This window comes from Anastrepha obliqua, chromosome 4 (genome assembly GCF_027943255.1).
Source record: "Anastrepha obliqua isolate idAnaObli1 chromosome 4, idAnaObli1_1.0, whole genome shotgun sequence".
In the NCBI taxonomy this organism is placed as follows: Eukaryota; Metazoa; Arthropoda; class Insecta; order Diptera; family Tephritidae; genus Anastrepha; species Anastrepha obliqua.
In genome coordinates, this window is record NC_072895.1 from 76,262,968 (window position 1) to 76,286,441 (window position 23,474).

At 36.5% G+C, this 23,474-nt stretch overlaps 1 protein-coding gene across 5 annotated transcripts in view; it reads right to left on the reverse strand.

Annotated features, from left to right (window-relative positions):
- The window catches only part of LOC129246174 (RNA-binding protein fusilli), an 81,228-nt gene that overhangs the window by 33,972 nt on the left and 23,782 nt on the right, over positions 1-23,474 (reverse strand). The window lies entirely within an intron of this gene.

A 23,474-nucleotide genomic window follows, 5' to 3' on the forward strand; every position in this document is an offset into this window, starting at 1 on the left:
ATTATTCGGACGCATCTAAAAAAAAAGTAGTTTTGCGGTGCCCCTCATAACTCGGTGTTAAATCATCTGAAATCAAAAAACCAAAGTTATTTCGTTAGATAATCGTTTTCTCCGGGTAACGCCGAGAGGGTTTTTTGAAATTAAAAATTTTTCGATTTTTGGGAACACGTTAAAGTCAAAAACACGATTTTCGCGTAAAAAATCGGTGAATTAGTTACCGTAAAAACAAAAGTATCAACAAATTCGAAAAAACATCTACAGAAAAAGTGTTCAAAATTTCAAGAGGATCGGTGCAGTAGTTTTAAAGTTATTAGGGGCACCGACTTTGAAAACGTAAGTTGTGGGAAAAACGCTTTAAAGTACAAATGGCGCGCGGTTGAGCCAGGTAGGTAGCAACACTTACATGGCTGTATCTTTGTAAGTTTTGCTCCGATTCATCTAAAATTTTCACAGAATATTCTTGAAAGGTTCTTCATTTAAAAAATCAAATAAAAAAAATGCAAAAAAAAAATTTAAAAACGTAACCCCCCCCCCCTTAAAATTAGCGAGATGTCTTTCTACTTTTTTACCCAATGCGCAGAAGCCCAATAAAACACCGCAAGACAAAGTACATATGTGCTCCGAGTGTATGTAGATATTGCGGCTGCAAATTTGTTTCGATGTGAATTATATAATTTGGAGTATTTGATCCCAAACTTACGCCCCATAAAATATAATATGATCGACCAGCATAAATATTTAGTTTATTTGAAATTTGGATTCGAGGATTATTAATATATTTAAGCCAAGTTGCATTGATAGTGGTTATAGAATCAGCAAGCTTCAGATTTAAATGGTGCGCATAACGAAGTTTTTATGAAAGCAGCTATTTTATTTAGTTGCTTTTTTTTCGTCATCGCCTGTAAGTATGCAGCAATTGCGCCTTGTCATTCACCTGGTACATGTCCGCTCCTCTCAATGAAATGGAAAATTGAAAACTTACACTACAATACTACAAATTCAATTCAGTAAGCTCCGCCTCAAAAAGGGCGGGCTTCTTCCAAGGAGAACTCGAACCACAAGGCCCAACATGTTCGGATACCTTGTAGTTCAGTAAAGATAATACCTAAATATTTCTTTAATTTTGTTAGGACGAAGTTTTAAATTGAGCTGGAAAACATTTTATATCCGTACAGAACTAAAATTTATTTAATTTATTTTTCATTTATTTTAATTTTAATTTATGGTAATAGTATTCAAGTTCAGTCAATAAAGATTCAGCGGCCCCTTCAATAGAGCATGTCGTCCTGTACTCGATGCGGCAACTGTTAATGGTGACAAAAGGGTAGGAAGACTTGAAAAGTGAAGAAGGAGTTGTCGTCTCTTATAGCAATTAATTGGCGATAATTAACACGAGGCAGCAACGGGCACTTAGTTGAATGTCGACGATTGTTACATTCAATGTACAAATATACTTATACTTGTTTTTCGAATCCCCTATTTTTACTCGCATATACACTTTGATTGTTCAAATACTAGAAACTTTCAGTAATAAAGCTTTTGAAAGGATTAATTGGACTATGCTCGTTTGCTCCCTTTTATGCGTTTTAAATCTTGAAAAGAGTTCATCAGGATGGATACTACAGAATCAACTTTTTTAATTTTTAGGTTGACTTGTCGCCACGGACTATCGCAAAAACAAAAAAATGTTTCGACTCTTTTTTTGTTTTGGAATATTTTTTTTTTATCTTTATATATAAATATTAGAAATTGGGTGCACTACATTTTAGAAAGTTCGAAATCACTCAACATATTTTGTGTTAGTGTGCGAGTGTTGCTGAGTGTGAGTCCATTTTTTATATGTATGTTTGTATGTTTTTGTTTAACTTAAAAACACTACTTCATGAAATATACATATACTAGCTTTTGGACGTCATGTAAATTTCAGTCGTGCGTATGGAGCATCGAAACAATTGAAGCCCCTTTATTTATACATTGTAATTTATTTTAATATGCGCATACCAAAGTATGTGCTGTACATGTGCATACATGCATATATTTATACCGTACACCCGACTGTGAATAAAACAGGAGCGTCCGCAAGACATCGATCTAAAATTCTATTAGAAGAATCCCTTGATATGTCCATATTCCACAAATTTACATCAAAGAATAACAGTAAAAAAACATCGGAAACTCGTTTCAGTGATTAATATAAGAGAATTATGAAATCTTACTATATTCAGACATGCACCTTAATTGAGGCAGAGAAATTTTAAATTGTGTTATTGACTTTGATGTTCACACACACTCTATTAAGCACACTGAATTAACATTTACCATTTGACAGCTGATTGTAGCGGCCGCCGTAGCCAAATGGTTGGTGCGTGACTACCATTCGAAATTCACAGAGAGAACGTAGGTTCGAATCTCGGTGAAACACCAAAATTAAGAAAAACATTTTTCTAATAGCGGTCACCCCTCGGCAGGCAATGGGAAACCTCCGAGTGTTTTTCTGCCATAAAAAAGCTCCTCATGAAAAAAAAAAAACAAATAGGAGGAGGAGTTCGGCCAAAGACCCAAAAAGGGTGTACACGCCAATTATATATATATATATAATTATAATTATTATATAATATATATATTATATATAAATTAATTCGGACTTCTTGTCCCAATCTGCAAAACAGTAAGCGTTGGGTTGGAAAATAAAAATTTGAATCGGATTTGTCGATTTTCGAGGTACTCGTATGGTATGTAATTTTCTGAACCATTTTCTCACTTCTTTTTGCACCAATTCACATTCTTAGTATATTACAAACATAGTATATAAGGCGAGGGTGGTCATTAGGATGGTAACAGGTGCGATGCCCAAATGCTACATGAATAACAAAAGTAATAGCAGCCGCCTCTTTGCAGGTAATTAGAAATCTTCGAATAGCCTTGTGCCATGCAAAATCATATAAATTTATTGATATATAAAAGCACATTTTTAGTTCGTTATAAGAAAAATTCATTCATTCAAGTAAACAAATTTGAATAAAAAAGTTTGGGAAACATAATAGAAAATAACTACTATCAAAAAGTCTAAAAATATTACTAATGCCTCACTACTTTACATTGTGGGGTGATAAAAAAATGCTTATGGTCCTTTACGTTTATTTGTAAGTACTTATATGTATGCGAAATCATTTTTAGGCGGTTTAATAAACGTTGGTGGCGTCTGTTGGTTTAATAAAAATTTAAAACTAGTTTATTTTTCTACTGTTTCGAGCTATTTGCTATAACATTCCAGCAACAAAAATTTGCGATAATTGTGGATAATTAAAAGAGCACTGGACCTCAAGTCATAACTATATATAATTAAATGTCAATTATCAGCCATTTTCATGTCTATGCGAGAAAAGAAATAACAACATAAACTCGAAAAAAACATCAGAAATGCAACAAAAATATGCCATGTACGTAATTACTAATATCTACATACATAACCACATGTAGACACACATTTACGATTACGAAAATACAAGGATTGCCATTACTCAATTGCTGTAGTCAGTTTAATGTAATAGCTTTGATAAATCGAAAACATTTTTTTCTTCCTATTAAACACCATTTTCTAAAGACCTATTCTCAAATAATATTTCTTAAAAAAATGTTGTAATTGAAGCATATTAGAAATTTTACGGGCGCAGAAGAGCGCTTTTAAATAGACTTCAAAGAGCGAAATGTTTCCATTTTGACCGGTTTATACCAAACCGAAGGACGTTTATAACTTTTGTACAATATTTGGTCTTTTATTTTTTTGATTTTTAGTTTTTGCAATTAAAATATATTGTATGCTAATAGGTGCAGGCAGCCGTTGTCTTGCTACACAATTCCATCCATGGAGATCACATTTTTTGTACATCACCTTTTATCTCGCTTCACTATTGTCGAATATTTTAAGTATTTGAAATGCGTTGTATTACCGTGACGTTTCAAAAATGTTGATTAAATATTGTTAAGTATGATTAAGAAAAAAACAATTTCTGGTTTCGGTGCTAGCCTAAGCCAGGGGAATGACTAACAAAGGATGGTGTCCCACTGATCAAATTTCTGTTGATATCGCTTTTCCGTAAAGGTAAATAGGTACATATAAAATATGTATGGAGAATATGGATTACGGGTGGTCAACATAAAGCCAGAGAAACATTTTGGTGAAGAATTCCTTAAGGTTGTAAAAGAGTGCGTTATGAATACAATCCGTAGAAAAGAAATTTGATAAACATTTTGAATGACATACTTTTTCTTATCACATTCAAGTATAATAAATAAAATTTAATTTAAGATTTTTAAGTAGAAGCACGTCGATTCTTGAACTATTCCTACAGTTTCGTGGATCACTCGACCATCGGTCCAATTTAGATGTGTTCTGACAAAGTTTAGTCTGCAAATCAAATATCAATCATTTTCTGTATGATTAAGGCCACTCATAAAAAAAATAAGTAATAAGAGTTTTCCTCCAAATCCATTTTTGTAAGCAAAGGTTTTTTCACTGGCCTGTAACTTCTCAAATCGTTGTCATTTACTCGCCTGCGTGCAATAGTTGAATGAAAATTTAATAGAAAAATGTTCAGAAACTCATTTGATGTGGCAAATGGATTCGTGTATGGAAAATTCGTGTATTGGTTCGCACGCCATTTTTTCGTTGGCATCAGAATAAATGACTGCGGTAACGGACTTTATTAAACTATGTAGTACTTTTTAATAGGTATGCAAATTATTGATCGATTGATTTTATATTTTTTTAGCTATTGAACTTTGCGACCCTAATTTCAGGAACTCATTTTTTACCTCTTTCTGTTATTTATCTTATCTTTCGTGTTATTAAATCATCTATGTATGTATTTATTTTTACTTTAATTGCTGTTTGGTAAGCTTTGTAACCTTTTGCAGTCTTTCAGTTTGTGTTGTACCCATTAAGTGAAAATTACATGATACATATGCAGCGGTTGTAATAATCATGTAATAAATATTTGTTAATAATTTGTCTACATATATAAATTTTACTACCTTTTTATTGCGACTGTCATATCAGAATCTGGTAACTCCAACAAGAAGACAGAAGGAAATGCACTGGAGTGTAGAGGGTACATATGTATGTGTATATGTATGTATGGTACAGCTCAGACGGTTTTACATATTTGTTATATTAAGTAGATTACTTGTAAAGCTTCTTTGTAAACTATATTTTTTAAATTTGATATACTTACCCGTTTTATTTAATAAAAAAAATCCCCAAAAATTCCTCCATGAATGCCCATACCTGCATTTTTTCATGGATTAGCATCATTGGAAAAATAAAATAAGTACCGCAAATTGGAACAGTGTTCTCACGAGACTTAAAGCAACGAAAGTATAATCAGTTCAGATTCCAAGTAGTTTTTGGGGAGTGAATATTCTAGCCGAGTTGTATTATCGAACGGCCTGGAAACTACGCCTTCCTGTATTTAAATGTATGTTATTTGCTGAGAGTTTTGTATCATATTATCTTTGGTAATTGCATAACTGCAGCGCAACGGAAATTAAAATGTAAAATGGATTAAGCACTTCCGTTTCTGCAATATTACCTTGAAGAGAAGTAACTTTAAACTTCGTACTAATTCGCACAATTTAGGTGAACTTAATCGGGACACCGGTTATCAAATTATTTTTTATGAAGTACTAGCAGACCCGACAGACTTCGTTCTGTCAAATAGATTTTGAATGTGGCAGTTTATATCTCGACCTTAAGACGTTTTTACTCTGGTGATACTCACACACCGCCCTATCATCATGGTAACGGTTCTGTTCAAGGGAATTCAAGAAAAGGGTCAGGTCGGGTGACCTAAGTATCTTCGCTTCCACGAACTTTAGCCACGCTTTTGGGACCGACTAAAAACCCCGACTGGGATGTTTGCCAGAGGGCTTCAAACTAAGAGGGGAAATTAAGGTTCAAACCTGATTGAAAAATAATCTAAAGGGATAGTGGGAACCTTAAGGTGACAAATATATATTTATATAAATATATTTATAAAGTGGGTACTTCAATGACAAAACATAGAGATAATTAATTATCAGGTCAGTCTATAAGTTCGTGCGTTTTTTAAAGGTGGTTTTAAAATTAATAAAAAAGATGTTTAAAGTATTTAGTAATCAATAAAATATCTTCCTTCATTATTTACAATGCCTTCCCAACGTTTAGGCAAATTTTTAATTCCCTGCTCAAAAATTTTTTTGTCCTTGGAGCCAAAATACGCTTCGATATCCCTTCTTAAAGCTTCTTTTGAGGAGTGGTTCTTGTTACTCATATGGGATTGAAGTCCACGGAAAAGGTGATAATAACAAGGTGCAATATCCGGAGAGTATCGTGGATGCGGCATTAGCTCCCATCCGATCTCGTTCAGCTTGCCTAATGTTTGCCTTGCGGTATGAAGCCTTGCGCTGTCGTGGTGAAACAAAACTTAGCGTCTATTCACTAAAGACGGTCGATTTTTGTTAAGTGCCTCATTCAGGTTTGATAGCTGATGGGAATAATAATCAGTAGTTATCGTCTGGTTTGGTTCCAGAAGTTCATAATAAACGGTAAGCAAAAAGCTGCCAAGGGCACTCTTCAATTTTAGAGAAATTCCCTGCATTCCTGGTACAACGGATTTCTGTAAGACCAAGGATATCAGCTTAAATAAAGCCTTCGTTACAGTATTTCCTTCCAAAGAGGAATGGGATAACGGGCTGATGGTAGATGGTGGATGGTTAAAAACTAGACAACGGAGTAGGTGGAGGGGCTTAATCTAAAGTTATTATATACGTTTCTGGGGCGTTCGAAGTTGGAATACGCCGTCTTTATTTGTATACCATATTTTGCTTGTCATATTAGTAGGCTTGGACGTGTCCAGAAAGCTGTTGTGCGTTATACTTTCCAATCTTTAAATTTCACTGATCGAATTCCATCCTATAAAAGTCGGTGATTGCTCATAAATCTAAAATCAGTAGATATTAGAAGGACTATTCTCCCCATTACTTTCCTTTTCGATTTAATAAATGAGGTTATTGGCTCCCCATTGCAACTCGAAAAAGTCAGTTTAAGTATTCCCCAGCGAAGTTTACGGAATCATGATTTTTTCTGGTTAGGGATGGTAAGAACTAATTATGCTTCCAATGCTCCGATTTCTAGAACTCTGGGTGAATTTAATTCGCTTTCGAATCATACTGGCCTGGATTTTTCTTCCACAAAGAACCACTTCAAATTGGTATTAAATGAATTGTTGAACTAAATTCTTAGTATTATCTCCTTTTTCCATCGTTCCTTTATCTATCGTCCTCTGTAAATTATAAGAAATGTTATCTTTTTCTTTCACTCATTACAATTGAAATTAGTTATTATAAGTTTCATAGTCTGTAAGAAATACTGTATTTTTTAGACTATTAATTGAATAAATAAATATATAAACTCGGAGTTAGCCAATCATTTCACCTACCTGATTATTGCAGTGTATTTCAGGTGGAAGTTACTGCCATAAAAGATGGACTTACGGTAATAAAAACGAGAGCATTATCCACAAATGATGTCTTCATATACTCGGACATTCCAAAACACTCTCATCAAAAACAGTCATAGAATGTTTTAAACTTCTAAATGACGTATCTAAATACTAAAAAGTACACCTTATTTGGGTAAGACGCTGATACCTATGCCTATAGCCACATTTAAATTACTTATAGATAAGGAGAAGTAGAGACAATTCAATGAGCCTCACCATCGATGAGAGAATTCTAGCAGCGAACAGATCGTATGCGTCGTTAACGAAACTCCTCAAATCAAAACTACTAAGCAGACAATGCAAATTGACTCTGTATAAAACCATTATTAGACCAATATTATGCTATGCAGCTGAATCGTGAACACTAATTGAAGCAGATAAAACAAAACTGCAAGCCTTCGAACGAAAAGTACTCAGAAGAATTTTCGGAGCAATCAAAGATCACGGCGAGTGACGAATAAGATGGAACGACGAGCTAGATCAACTGATAAAGGGCGAAAATGTTATACGTTTCATCAAAGCGCAGCGGTTAAGATGGCTAGGTCACATTACAAGAATGGACGGTACGAAGGCGCAGAAGAAAATCGTAGAAGCCAGAGCGTTCAACACTAGATCAAGAGGAAGGCCGAGAACAAGATGGACCGACGAACTAGAGGACGATATCAAGAAATTTAGGATAACGAACTGGAAAAAAGTCGCAAGCGTACAAGACGTATGGAGGTCCCACGTGCAGCAAGCCAAAGCTCACAAAGAGCTGTAGAGCCAAAAGACGAATGATGAATAGATAAGGAAACCATCAACAAGGTAAATACAAGTTGGCAAAACCTCACAACAGGCGAACTAAGCAGACAGACTTGGCCGAAATGGGACAGCGGTTGATCAAAAAGCTTGTTAAGAATTAACAGAGAAGCTATAAGAAAAATGATAGGGGTATTAACTGGTCTTTGTTTAATAAGCATCCACGCTAGAAGGTTAGGACTCCCGTACTTCGATTTCTCTAGGAGCTGCCTTAATACAGAAAAAGAGGAAAGAGTCAGACACCTTTTATGTAAGTGTGAAAGCTTAGCTATGAGGAGGCTGCGCACTCTTGATACAGCATTTTTAACTGATGTAGCGGACATAGCGCATCCAAAATTAACGAAGTTGTGCTCGTTTATTAAAGCTTCCGGATGGTTTCAAAAGGAACCCATAGGGTAAGGATAAGTTCCAATGGTATCACAATGGACCTACGAAAGGTGTAAGTGTGTCGTTGCGACAGCCACCCTACCTACCTAGAGGGAAGGTATGGTGATATTTTGTACATACATACATATGTACATACAATTTAAAGAATGAAACTCTGTTTTCTAATTTTCTATTCGAATGCACATCAAAATATTTTTCAGCATACATCTCTAGTGTGGAATTGTTCTGAAACCTCTTAGGGATATAAACATTTCTCTTTTTAACAATACAAATAACTTCAGTTATAATACTTCAAAGTTTTTTTGTTGAAACTGCAATTATGGAACCATTACATTTGAAGGTTTCACTAAGGCAATATGATTTCAATGTGTACATAGGTATTACGTATGTTACGGTGTGTACATTGTATATTTGTACAAATGCATTGCATGCGTAAAATAGCTTTTTTATTATACCCTATGATCAGAAAGTAACGGGAATGTTTAATTTAAACGAACCGCGCACGTGGGAACCGGTCCATATTGTTTTCTTATGCTGGTAGGACTGTAAGACACACATCTGTCACTTTATAGCGTCATCGGATCGTTAGTGTCTATCTGGCCGGCCGGAAATGTGGGCAAACAATTCTTGGATTTTGCATGATGATAACGCGTCATCGCACCGAGCCTGGATTATTTGACCAAACAATAAGTAAATACCATCGTGCAAGCACCGTATTCACCTGATATGGCCCCGTGCGATTTCTTTTTGTTTCCTAAGTTGAGGTTACCACTTCGCGGAGGGAAATTTCAGTCGATAGAGGAGATCAAAGAGAATGCGACGAAGGAGCTGAAGCTCATCCGTTCGTCGGCCTACCAGGGGTGCATGGAGGACTGGGTTAAACGTTGCCACATGTGTGTTGCTTCAGACAGGTCGTATTTTAAAGGAGATAAAATAAATTTGCCTGAAATTTAACTCTGTTCGGTTTTACTTAAATATTCCCGGTACTTTCAGATCATAGGGTAAATCGTTCGTTGCGCAAGACTGTGTGTTCATATGTGCATATGTATGTATAAAAATATATGTGTGTCCGGTCATGTTCACTTATACATATTTAAATTGCATTAACCTTTGTCTCTTAAACTCGAGGTGTTGAATATGTATGCATGAATATTAACATTTCCTTAGGGCACGACGAATTCAAATTTTTTACACTAATATGAGAACAGAACAGTGTATTAGAAATAAAAACACTAGTTTGTGTAGACATTGGCAGGCAATGGCAAACAACCGAGTATATTTCTGCCATGAAACACAGCCTGCAAAGGATGTGCACGCTAATTGTATGTACAGGTATGAGTATACTTATACATATGTATACATATTAGTTTATAATTTTAATTTGCAAGACTTAAATATTTTCAATATATATATGACATTAATTTTTTTAAAACATATTTCATTTAATCGAGAGCTACACTCATTATCAGTACAACTAAATCATAAAGTTTTTACTTCTCTTCTACTTCTCTTGAGGATTACAAGTATAGTAAGTGAGTTATTGTGCTTCGTCTCTTCGTTATTGATAATAATCAAATTAAAATGTTGGGTTAATGTTGCACAATGTCAACGAGGAGTCCTATTTCTATATTTAATGCCTCTATATTTAACGCCTCATGCACAACAGCATGTCTGATGATTGGGTTATGACACATAATCTTAGTCCAATTTTTTATGAGGATTTCAAATCTGTAACTGAAATTTCAGTATCAGCTCTTGTTGAAAAATATGACACCGTCTTTTTTAAAAAAATACTAATATTTAAAGATAATCATATTTTATTTTGTTTTTAAGTTGAAAAAACCTTTTTTTTGTTAGATTGTTTTTTTTTTTTGTTTTAAGCTGAAGGCAGGGAGCTGTTCTGAATGCTCAGCCATCATGTGCCCGAGTAGACCAATCTTTTTTAATCCAATGTTGTGTTTTACCCAGACCCATTCGCTTTGCCTCTTTATCCAGTTTGGAGAAGGCAGAACTAACAGCGCGGTTGTTAAGACCGATGATATCGATATCATCGGCATACGCCAACAATTTTACGCTCTTATAAAATATTGTGCCTGACCGATTAAATTCTGGTTAAAGAAGTCACACGACAGCGAGTTACCCTGTCTGAAACCTCGTCTGGTATCAAACGGCTCGGAGAGGTCCTTCCCAATTCTGACGGCGCTGCTGGTGTTGAGCAACGTCATCTTGCATAGCCATATTAGTTTTGCAGGGATAACAAATTCAGACATCGTTGCATACAGGAAACTAGTTTTCGTATTGTCGAATGCAGCTTTGAAGTCGACAAAAAGATAGTGTGTGTCGATTCTCCTTTCATGGGTCTTTTCCAAGATTTGGGGTATTGTAAATATTTGGTCGATGGTAGACTTTCCAGTTCTAAAGCCACACTGATAAAGTCCAATCAGTTGGTTGACGGGGGGCTTCAGCCTTTCACATAATACGCTCGCTAGAACCTTACAGGCGATATTTAAAAGACTAATCCCGCGGTAATTGGCACAGATTGCAGGATCACCCTTCTTATGGATTGGGCAGAGCACACTTAAATTCCAATCGGCAGGCATGCTATCATCCGACCATATTTTGCATAGAAACTGATGCATGCACCTTACCAACTCCTTGCCGCCATGTTTGAATAGCTCAGCCGGCAGTCCGTCGGCGCCCGCGGCTTCGTTGTTCTTTAGCCGTGATATTGCTATTCTCACCTCGTCATGGTGGGGTAGCGGAACGACAATTCCGTCGTCATCTTCACATTCTCTGTGACATGCGCAGCTGTCACTGTTGAACATGTTCGAGAAGTGTTCCCTCCATAATTTAAGATTGCTCTGTACATCAGTCACCAGTTCGCCATCTTTGTTCTTACAGGAAAACGGTCTTAAAACCTTCTGTAAGCTGCCGAACTTTGTGGTAGAATTTTAGGGCGTTGTTCCTGTTGGCCAGCATCTCAAGCCCTTCGTACTCATGTATTTCGGCCTCTCGTTTCTTCTTTCGGATAATACGTCTCTCTTCCTTTTTTAGCTCTAGTGATCCCACATGGCTCCCGTTGCGCCCGATCGCAGTGTGGCTCTATAGGCGGCATCCTTTCTTTCAGTGGCAGCATGACATTTCTCGTCGTACCAACTCGCCGGTATCCGATTTCTTCTTCGGCGGCGGTACGTAGAGAACGAGAAATGTTGCTCCATTGCTTGTGCATGCCGGTTTGTTGGGGAGTGCTCTCTGAGACCAGGAGTGAGAGTCGAGTGGCGAATCTTCTGGCTGTCTGTTGTGAGTGCAGCTTTTCGATGTTGAACATTATTTGCGTAGGTAGATGTACGTTTTTTGCTGCACAGAGATGTGTGCGCAGTTTGGCTGCAACAAGGTAATGATCCGAGTCAGTGTTAGGTCCTCGGATAGTACGTACATCTAATACACTAGAAGCGTGTCTTCCATCTATCACAACATGATCGATCTGCTTTCGCGTTTTTCGATCAGGGGACACCCAGGTACCGTTATGCTGAAATCTGGGGCTGCAGACTACCATGTTTCGGGCCCCGGCGAAGTCGATCAGCCTCTGTCCGTCAAACACCCAAAAAGGGTGTATGCGCCAATTATATATACAGGGTTGGCCATATTAAACTGACCCATGTGATTATTAAAAAAATATGGAAAAAGAAACATTTTTTTGTGTTTCATTGTGAAAAACATTTAGTTCAAGGAGATTCGTTTACATCACTTTTTGAATATGATATCGCGCAAGTGGTCGCCCTTAGCACGTATTTGGATATGTACAGGGTTGGCCATATTAAACTGACCCATGTGATTATTAAAAAAAAATGGAAAAAGAAACATTTTTTTGTGTTTCATTGTGAAAAACATTTAATTTAGTTCAAGGAGATTCGTTTACATCACTTTTTGAATATGATATCGCGCAAGTGGTCGCCCTTAGCTCGTATAGCGTAATGTGCCCGTTTTTCGGCGTTTTCCATAGTTTTGGCCAGCGTCTCGGCCGATATGGCGGCTATTTCCCGTCGGATATTGGCCTTAAGTGCGCCTAGTGTCTTTGGCTTGTTGACGTAAACCTTAGATTTCAAATTACAGTAAAAAGTTATAGGGTTACTCAATGGGTCAGTTTAATATGGCCAACCCTGTATATACCTATATGTACATATAATGCAAACTCTTTGCAGGGCGGCTTCATTTTGTTTGATTTTAATATTGTAAAATTCAGCAAATGCCCCTAAAGCATGGTACCAAGTTCGCGTTTCACGTTAAATAACTGTCAAAATCCATACAAATTGCATTGTTGCGAAATATGCGAAGTAGTTCTCAGTTCACACCGAGAAAACACCACGCAACATGATGTCAGTAATATTTTATCACATCAATTTAAAATGCACATATCAATTAAAATTGGGCGAAAACTGACGTTCGTTTACAAGTGAAGTGTTTGTGTTTGAATACTCCGAAGAAATTGCATTTTTAAGTGAAACGTCTTCGCAAAGAGTGTAAGTAAATCTTCTTTATATTTTTGGTTTTTGCCTTATTGCCGATTGAAATCCTGTTTTAAAATTGTAAGAAATTGAAAGCACGTGCACAGGTCAAACCGGCGTAACTTTTACAAATGTCAAGTAATAAAGTTAACATTTTGGTAGGAACAAAAAAGACAGAGCGCAGATCATTTGACAGAGCTCAAATCACCTGGTGGTTGTTCCGGGAACTTTTTGTCAAGGAGGTATGTGATAATATGAATATTATAGAGCATTTTCAAGCGTGGACAGTCTAGAAGCAGTCACCTGCCTCGAAAAATGTTTCAATCATCCCAGCTAACTATAATTATGTGGGAATTAGCATAAGCTTCGACATTTTTTAACTTACACAACTTTACGAAATTTGTTCCTGGAATATTTCCAGACGTCGAATAACTTTAATTCGTCTCTGCAATCTTCAGCAGAGAAAAGTGTGGAGCAAATGAATAGTGTTGTGCAGCATTAATAAAAGCAAAGCTAGCTCTTTAACAGCACTTGGAATTCCTTCCGGAATAGTTGCCGCAAAGCACGATAAATATGTTCGGGGCGAAATTTACACAAATGGCCCTTGAAGAAACACTAATGAACTAGAACTTATTTCGATTTTGATTGTATATTTTGCTTTGAGTTTAAAAAACAAATAAATGAATGAACTGTTTTAATTTACTATATATCACGATAAGCCAAATGCAAGTTGCTGGGGAAATTTCACGGCAATGAAGTTAGTACCAGCATCTTAAGGCTCACGCAACAGTTTATTTTAGAGTTCTTCATGGAAGCCCCGTATACTTGCAATTTAGTGTTGCATTTAAAATGCAGCAATCATGACTTCAACTCGCGAATTCAAGTGTTTACTCGTTAATTTCCTTTGCATAGTTGGTTTACCGAAAACTATTAACATTGCATATTTACAATATTTTCAATATCGCGGCTATGTTATATCTAAACTTTTTTCACGTATAAGAAATGTGTATGTGTTTAAACGTGAATGCCACAACCACAGAAATTTAATGTAAAATAAAAAAAATATTTATTCTATTTAAACTTCAATGTTGTTTTTTTAGTCTTAACAGAAAATAACCTTTAACGAGATCGAAAATTAAGGAGATAGCTACTATAGAGAAATGAAACAAATTAAAACACTGATTAATTTTTCATTTTCAACGGTTACAACTCTTAAACGGTTTCAACATTTAAAAAAAATTTCGACGGCGCAGCATCTTTTCGGCGGATCTTTTCTTTTTTTAATGGGCATGCAGCCTGACGAACTACATTTGTAATTTTTAATTTATCGTGTGATTTTTTTTCTTTTTGGCACTGCGTGCTTAAAATAAGAGGTCAACATTTTCAAGAAAGCTTCGTCCAAAAATGTTTCATAAAAAAATATGTAATACATCTGTAACGTAATTTAATTGTGTTTGTACAGTTGAAATTTTCAATAAATCAGACGCGATATGTTCGAGAGGGCTAATTTGAAAAATGTATTATCGCGAAAAACGTTTGGAAAGTTTCTGATATGCTTCGAACTGAGATTCAAAATAGAAGTATTTACATATTTTTATGTCATTCATTTTCATTTCATAGTAGAATATAATCGGCAGGTGGTTAAAAGAGAAATTTCTCAACGATCCGGTAGCGAGTATTTATCTATTAACTTCTGATATAGTTTATCGGAAGTGAGCTGCTAACCGCCAGCTGCCTTCGACGCACCGTGCCTTCTTATTTTTAATAGCATTAACTTGTCGTCCAGCCAGCTAATGCGAAGTTTTTCTATATTTGCAATGAGATTTTGTAAACTATTTTCTAAAATATTCCCAATGATCGAACTAACCTGCCTTTTCCTAGCCAGACCTTGTTCAAAATTAAATTGTCTTTTCAAGCATTCAGTTAGGCTATCTCCGGCTGAAGACAATATTAACAAGTCAATGAAAAAAACGTCCCTGAACGACTTTTTTTGTAAATTTCCCAGTAGCCTAACCCTTAAAGAGTTAAAAATAATCCTATTCAATCATTTACAAATAATCCTCTTCAATCATTTATAATCTACAAAATAATGTAAACACCAGAACACCAAGTGGTTATATTTAATAAAAGTATTATTATCTTCCGTATACGTGCGTACACTCTCGCCGTCTCTTTCACACTACTCTTTCTGTGTCGTTGACAGCTTGGCCTCTCCGGACTCCTCGCCGTTCCACGACGAGTCTCCTTCGCCATCATGAATGTCTAATTCTGGATTATTAGCGCACCATGGTTTGAGATGATCGGCGGACAGCACATTGCAATAGCGGCGCTGAGTCACCATCGTGTCCGGTAAATCTTCCACGATATAGCAGTCATAGTTTAATACCTTCGTCACCTGTTATGGACCCTTGTACACAGGATTGAGATTGTGGGATTCACCCGTAGCTGTGGACACATTGTCAATCACCACCAAGTCGCCAAATTCGTACTTGTGCGGTTTCTGATGTCGTTTGTCGTATCTCTCTTTCCGTTTATTACGTTCGATCATAATATTGGAAGCTGCTATATCGCGTTTCTCCTCCATGTCTGACACATGGACAACTTCATCATCCATAGTTTGGATCATTCGGTTGTGACTAACATCCCTTGGATCGAAATAGATCACAAGTTCGTTTGAGGTATATTTCGTTACCTCATTCTTTTTCGAGTTTAGACTCCATTGGATTGCCATCAATGATTCATCCCATACCTTGTTATTTTCCACTGTACATCTTAAAGCGTTCAATAAAGTTTTATTCGCGCGCTCAGCCTGCCCATTGGCTCTTGTAGTTCTTATAGCGTTTTTGACATGCTGGATGCCCTTTTGGTTGAGAAATCTATCGAAGAGTTTCGACGTGAAGACTGTACGACGATCCGAGGTAACACGCAGTGGTTGTCCGAAAATACCCATTACTTCCTCCATTGCTTTGATTACTGGCTCGCTCGTAGTATTTCTGACAGATTTGAGCAGTACATATTTGCTGAATCCGCAAACAATAACCAACACGTAGACGTTTTCCGATTTACTCCCGGGAAATGGACCCATATGGTCGATGTGCAAACGTCTGAATGGGATCGGTAGTACGTCGGCAACATGAAGTTCTCTCTCCCTCTTACCTCCCTTGGCCTTATTCAAACAACATTCTTCGCAAGCCGCAATATAAGATTTTACGTAACATCGCATTCGTGGGAACCATAAATGTTTTCTAAGACGGTCTAATGTTGTTTCCAGTGCAAAATGCCCTGCATCGTCATGACTTGCTTTCACTACCCGCCATAGTACTGACTGTGGGGCAACGGGTTTGTGATGCTCCTCCACCTTTCAGAATAACCGTGAATATCGCATGGCATAATCCTCTTTCAGCTGCTTTAGCTCATCTTCGCTTGTCTCCTCTTCGCCTTTGATAATTGCGCTTATTCGTCGTATTTTTTTATCTTGTAGTAGTACGGTGGATACCCAATCCTCCATAGTTTTACTGATGGATAATACCTTATCCGCGACTGTTGATGGACATGACGGTCCTTCTACTGGCAATCTACTTAGCGTATCGACATGCTGCATTTTAGTACTTGGTCGATGAGAGAAGTCAAGAGAAGTCGAACTCCTGCAGACGTAGCCACCACCTGACTATTCGTGGCCTCAATGGTGTAACCTTTTTGGTCGTCACTACAGCATTACAATCAGTCCGCAGCACGAAGGTTGTGCCGAGAAGATACAGCCTGAATCTTTCCAACGATTCCACAATCGCGAGGAAGCAAATTTGTGGCATTATGGTTATGGCACTTCTACTTTGGGCTTGGATGGTAGGTTGGCTAAGTTATGTAAAATTATGTCTAACCCTAAGCCAACCGAACTCTTACTCGGCTCTCAGTTAATTTGACAAAATCAGCCACTGATCTACCGTAAATGTAGAATTTGGTTCACAAATATTTAATTTTTTTACACAATCCTAACCTAAATTTTAATTTCGGTTTACAAAAGCTGATTATTTTGACACTTTCTCTTCGTTTTCTCGAACACCCCATCTACAATTCCGTCTCAGGTTAAGTTCACGTTTCCACTTTTATCTGTTGTTCTTATAGTCCATCATTATTACCAGTTCGTACATTTTGATTTTGTCTCTTCAAACAGCGAATAGTTTTATGAAGGTATTTTTCATAAACGGATTCAGATGTTTGCCATTGCCTGACACTGGTTAACATTTTTAAACAAAATTTTGACGTTTAGAGCCTGTACTGCTGGATTGTCACTCACTAACACTCGGCTGCGGCTACTTCATTATTGAAAAAAAATCACATATAAATAAGTCTAATGAATACCCATCTATTTTTCAAGTGTATAATGCACGCGGTAAGAACAAATACACGTGTATATGTATGTAGTGTATTTGCGCCGCACGCCACAGGTAATGCTCTTGCATACATATGCATGTTTAAGTGTATACACATACATTCATGAAATGTGTATGTATTTTTATATACATGTAAACATGCCTATACACGACACGATATATCTACATATGTACTTACACTGGATGCATTTGTATAATATTTACACTCATTATTTATTTATAGATATAAATACATATATACAAATGTTTAATTGAGTAAATACACATACATATGAAAATCTTAAGACATACGTAAATCAGCTTTAATAGAAATATAAATATTATAAAGAGACACTTAAAATATTAAATACAGTACCCTTTCGTTTAAGAGAACTCATTGCGCCAAATACTGCTCACGTAAATAAAGTTTTCATGTACAGGTGTATAAGATATTTACATTGACAACCTGCATAATATATAATATATTATGGGATACTGAAAACTAAAAATTGAAGCAATTCGATTTATTTTTATGTACCTATATTTGACGGAAGTTTTCTAAATTTCTGGTTAATATTGGCCTTAGCCGGTGGAAACTGAGCAGAAAGATGGCTTAAAATTAAAATTTTATTTTCCCCGAAGTCTGGTTAGCTAACTTCGGATTAATTTGATAATTGTGAATATTTTAGAACATAAAGAAGAAAAATTAAAATAATTTAATAATAATAAAAGATATGTACAGGGTCCGCCATATAACTTTACGGAATTAAAAATGCTGCAATATAAAAAAGAAACTACTCAATATTTTTCCAAACTGTTTTTTTTTTTTTTTTTTTTTTGAAGTACAATCCTTCCGGTTAATGATGGAACCCAACTTCATTCAAATGGCTGCCTCGGCTACCCATGCACCATCCCATACGATCGGTCCAATTTTTCAACACATTTTCGATTGTATGCGGCTGTATTTCAGCTATGGCATCGCGTATGTTGGTCTTCAGTGTATCAATTATTACTGGTTTGTTGGCATAACACTGGTCTTTGACGGCACCCCAAAGATAATAATCCAACGGCGTCAAATCGCAGCTCCGAGGCGGCCAAACGATATTAGAATTTCGGCTTATAGTGCGATCTTCGAAGACAGTGCGCAAAAGATTGATCGTAGCATTCGCTATGGGGCAAGTAGCGCCATCTTGTTGAAATCAAATGCCACCAATATCCTCCTCTTCAATTTCTCGGAACAAAAATTCGTTCAACATGGCCCGGTAACGCTCTCCATTGACGGTTATGGCCACTCCTCGCTCATTTTCGAAGAAAAATGGACCAATGATCCCTCTCGACCAAAATCCACACCAAACAGTGACTCGTTGTGAATGCACCGGCTTTTCTTCGAGTGCGTGCGGGTTTTCTGAGCCCCAAATGCGGCAATTTTGCTTGTTAACATACCCGCTTCATTCGGTGCTTTTCTTCTTCCCATTGCCGTACGTAATTTTCGTACACATTCTGCAACATTACCCACATTTTCAAAGTAATCTCGCAATATTTCCCAGCGTTCTTTGAGCGTATACACAACCATTTTCGTTCAGCGGAAGAATAAAACTAATTTTCTGTCAAATCAGATGACAGATAAGTGTTACCATTCTTCAAATAATACCTAGTTCAAATCCGTAACGATAGATGTCGGGCCCTGTATAAACAAGCATCAAATTTATAATATTTTGCACTCAACGGGCGACACTCCACTGTTAAGGAACCTAAGAGGCAAAAAGGCATTTTGGCAATTGAAAAAACGAAGGCAAACAAAATTCCAAACTTTATTAGAAGTTAACTAACAGATGTTCGCTAAAGAGACATGGGGGAAATTCCCCTTATGAATTTACACTCTTTTGATAGTCCCAATATGAAGAATGGATAATTTGTTTTTTTCTCTCTTCTTTTGATAATTAAGGATATCTTGATAATTGATAGTTCAGGATAACAAATAATACGAACAAGATAAACAGGAAATCTGAATGGGAATATCCCCAATACATGGAAATGTATTTTGGTACAACGACAAGCAATTGGAGCAGTATTAATAACGGCGACCGTTATTAGAAAAATGCTTTTATTAATTTTGCTTTCACCGAGACTCGAACCAACGACCTCTCTGTGAATTCCGAATGGTAATCACGCACCAACCCATTCGGCTACGGCGGCATTAACTGTAATAATAATGCACTTATGTGAGTCCTCATTTTTTATTGTTACAAAGTGTCTTACTTTACGTCTCCCCCTAATGCATGTGTGGTTGCTAACTAGAAGATGATGGACCCAAAAGAGTCGGAGGTCACGGCGTACCAAATTTATATAAAAAAGAATTGCTTCTAATCAGTCAAAACCCATCCCAACTTGCGTGAACTTCTGCGCAAGGTATCAATCGTATGTTTGTGGTGGTTTGTAACAGTAATGGCATATCTATTGGTTGTTTGACTCGATCGAACAGAAAAAAATCGCAGGGAGCCATATCAGGTGAATTTGATGGCTGTTGGATGGTATTCATTTCGTTCTTCATTATTCATTTCTTTCATGGTGCAAAATCCATGGAGTGATTTTCCGAATTTTTTTTTCCTTTGTGGTGAATTCTTAGTAACTGTCGGACCTTCTGGCGCAAATTCGTGGTGCACAATACCGTTGTAATCCATAAAAACCGTGGGCGCTTTCTTTTTTGACTGAAATCGATGTGGTTTTCTTGGTCTTCATTCATTCGGAGCTCTTCACTAACTCGTCTAATGTCTACTTATAGATTAGTTGTACTCATTAATCAACGCCTCGTCTCCATTAGTGATGCGTTTCATATATCTTAGGTCGGATTCAGCCTTAGATATTATGTCTTTGGCGATATCAGCACGGTCTCTTTTTTGCATGCAATCCAGGGCCTTTGGAACCAACTTTGCAGCAACATAGCGCAAGCCTACATCAACAACTACAATGTTCTGAACGGATCCACAAGCAATGTTCAAGTATTCCCTCTCTGATGGCGTAACTTTTACAAACGTCAAGCAATGGCATCCTAGCAAAAAACAGAACACAAATAGTTGACTTAAAGCGTCACCTGGTGGTTGTTCCGGAAACTTTTTGATCAAAGTAGTATGGTATACTCAAATGGAAAAACTTTGAATTTTTATCATAGTTGAGTTGTCCTTTTTTTATAAATTCTGTGTGCGAGTATATGCAAAATCATTGAAAAGAGTTCCAAATCCCTTCATTGAAGAACTTATTTAAATTATAGGTTTACTATATTAATAAAACTTTAGAACATATTTTTATGGTACGATCGAAATCTTAGTAACCACAATTTTAAAAGCTTATGTATGTATTTATGATATTTATGTATGTCTAATGATACACCAAAAAAATTACTTTCTTCCTCATCGTTATCGTTTCATGGGGATATGTAAAATTTTAGACAAGCTGGCATAATGGCAAAATCGTATACCACCAATGAGTTTTGTGGAAATTTTCAGCGTTTCTAGACAAACAAAAAAATACAAATATGCAAATTTCTTCGGTGAATTACATATCTGAACCAATAGAAGACATCACAAGTAGAGATAGTTTAAATACAACATTGAAGTAGCTGCAGGAGTGACGTGACCCCAGTGTCGCCTTCAGCGTGAATCGTTTTTTTGGCGTGGAATAGTTTAAACATTTATACATGCATACATACATGTAGTTCATAATACACACTGATGTGCAAACAAAACTTTAAGGAACAGTTTGGACTTAATTTCTCAGTAGAAAGTCGCTTTAATTAAGATTTATGAATATTGCGAGCGTAGATTTCGCTTTGAAGGCAGAATCGTGAAAAAGCTAGGAAGGAAAGCCAACATGGGAATTTAGAAGTCATGTGTATCATCTTCATATTTTTATCGATACAAGTAAACTTTAGATTTTATTGTTATACTAAGTACAATATATAAGATAGTCATGAAACCAAATGTGCAGAATTACAATACAAAAAAATTTGTGAACAAACTTTACACACAATCTCCCCAATTTTTGTATGTGCTATCAATAACTTTTCTTTGTGATCCTAAGGTATTTCAACTTTTATTTAAAATCTCCAAGAAAAAATTTATGTTTGCGTTTTTATTTCGTTATTATTTTTGTAAATCCTTCCAACCGCCAAATGGAGAAGGCTAGAAGTGATTCACTCACGAAGAAATTACCTTAACGACATTCTAAGTTCCAAGAACTATACATAGGGGTACGGTTCAAAATTTATTCAAGACCTATTGAGCTGGGTCTGAGCATGCGTGGAGGATAACGATATTGAGCTTTTCATTATGAAGAATGGTAGAATACAATATTACAAAGAAAGTGGCTAAATCTGGAGAGTAATTTTGCTGCAATAAGCTATGAGAGAGAGCTGCGTGCAACGTGTCAAAACAGGGAAATGTTAATAAATATGAAAAGTTGGGTTAGGTTGATGTAAACATGGAAGAGAACAGAAAAGAAAATAAATAGAAGGCACTAATTCGAAAACAACAAAATGCAAAACAAAAAATTTTGGCAAAAACCCAACTGCTTAGTAAGCAGAAGCTAAACTTTTACAAAAATGGGAAGAAGCATAACAATATTCGTAAAAATGTATTTCTTTAAATCTTACAATGGGACTATGGGAAAGTAATTATATGAAAAATATTTTTGAAAATAGATAATTCTAAAATTAAGAAGTCGTTTGCTGAATCTCCGAGATCCTACTCGATAGAAATTAATACAAGGCAACCCACTAGTACTGCCACTTTTGGGCGTAGAGGAAATAGTATAGATGTATGTACTGCGGCGGCCGCCTTAGCCGAATGGGTTGGTGCGTGACTACCATTCGGAAATCACAGAGAAAACGTAGGTTCGAATCTCGCTGAAACACCAAAATTAATAAAAACATTTTTCTAATAGCGGTCACCCCTCGGCAGACAATGGCAAACCTCCGACTGTATTTCTGGCATGAAAAGGCTCCTTATAAAAAATATCTGCCGTTTGGAGTCGGCTTGAAACTGTAGGTCCCTCCATTTGTGGAACAACATCAAGACGCACATCATGATGGACCTACAGTTTCAAGCCGACTCCGAACGGCAAATATTTTTTATGAGAAGCCTTTTCATGGCAGAAATACAGTCGGAGGTTTGCCATTGCCTGCCGAGGGCTATTAGAAAAATTCTAATTCTATTAGCGGGCGACCGCTATTAGAAAAACTTTTTCTTCTTCTTCTTGCTGGTGTTTCACTGAGATTCGAACCTACGTTCTCTTCGAATTCCAAATGGTAGTCACGTACCAACTAATTCGGCTACGGTGCCCAGCGCACTGCATTAGGGTATATATATGCAGGGGCATTTCATATATAATATAAAATAGGGACATTTCCAGATATGTTTTAATTTTTCTAAACCAAAATTCTATTAGTAGCAGATAATACTCGTATACCTGAAATTGCTGATTATATCAGCCTTACAGCTAATATTGCAATTTCATTTTATTATAGGAGGCTTATTAATGCGGTGAACGCTGTGAATGCGGTAAGAAGAACTCCGAAGAGTAATAGCTGTGCTCCAATGATCGGGCTCCGGATAAAAGTTTTTCTCGCAAATGCAACAACAAAGATATGATAGAAATCCATTCTGTTCGCTTTGTTTTTCGTCATTAATTTGGCAGCACAGTCTTTTGAAACCGGCAGGACTGACGAGTGAATGTAACATATTTATAGCCATGAAGTTATATGAAGTAAATTAGAAAAGCTTTTATTTATTTTTTATTTATTTATTAAAAACAATGAACCGAAAATTCTTCCCGATAATTAGATTAATTATTGAGAAACTGAGCTAGATATCCCAAGC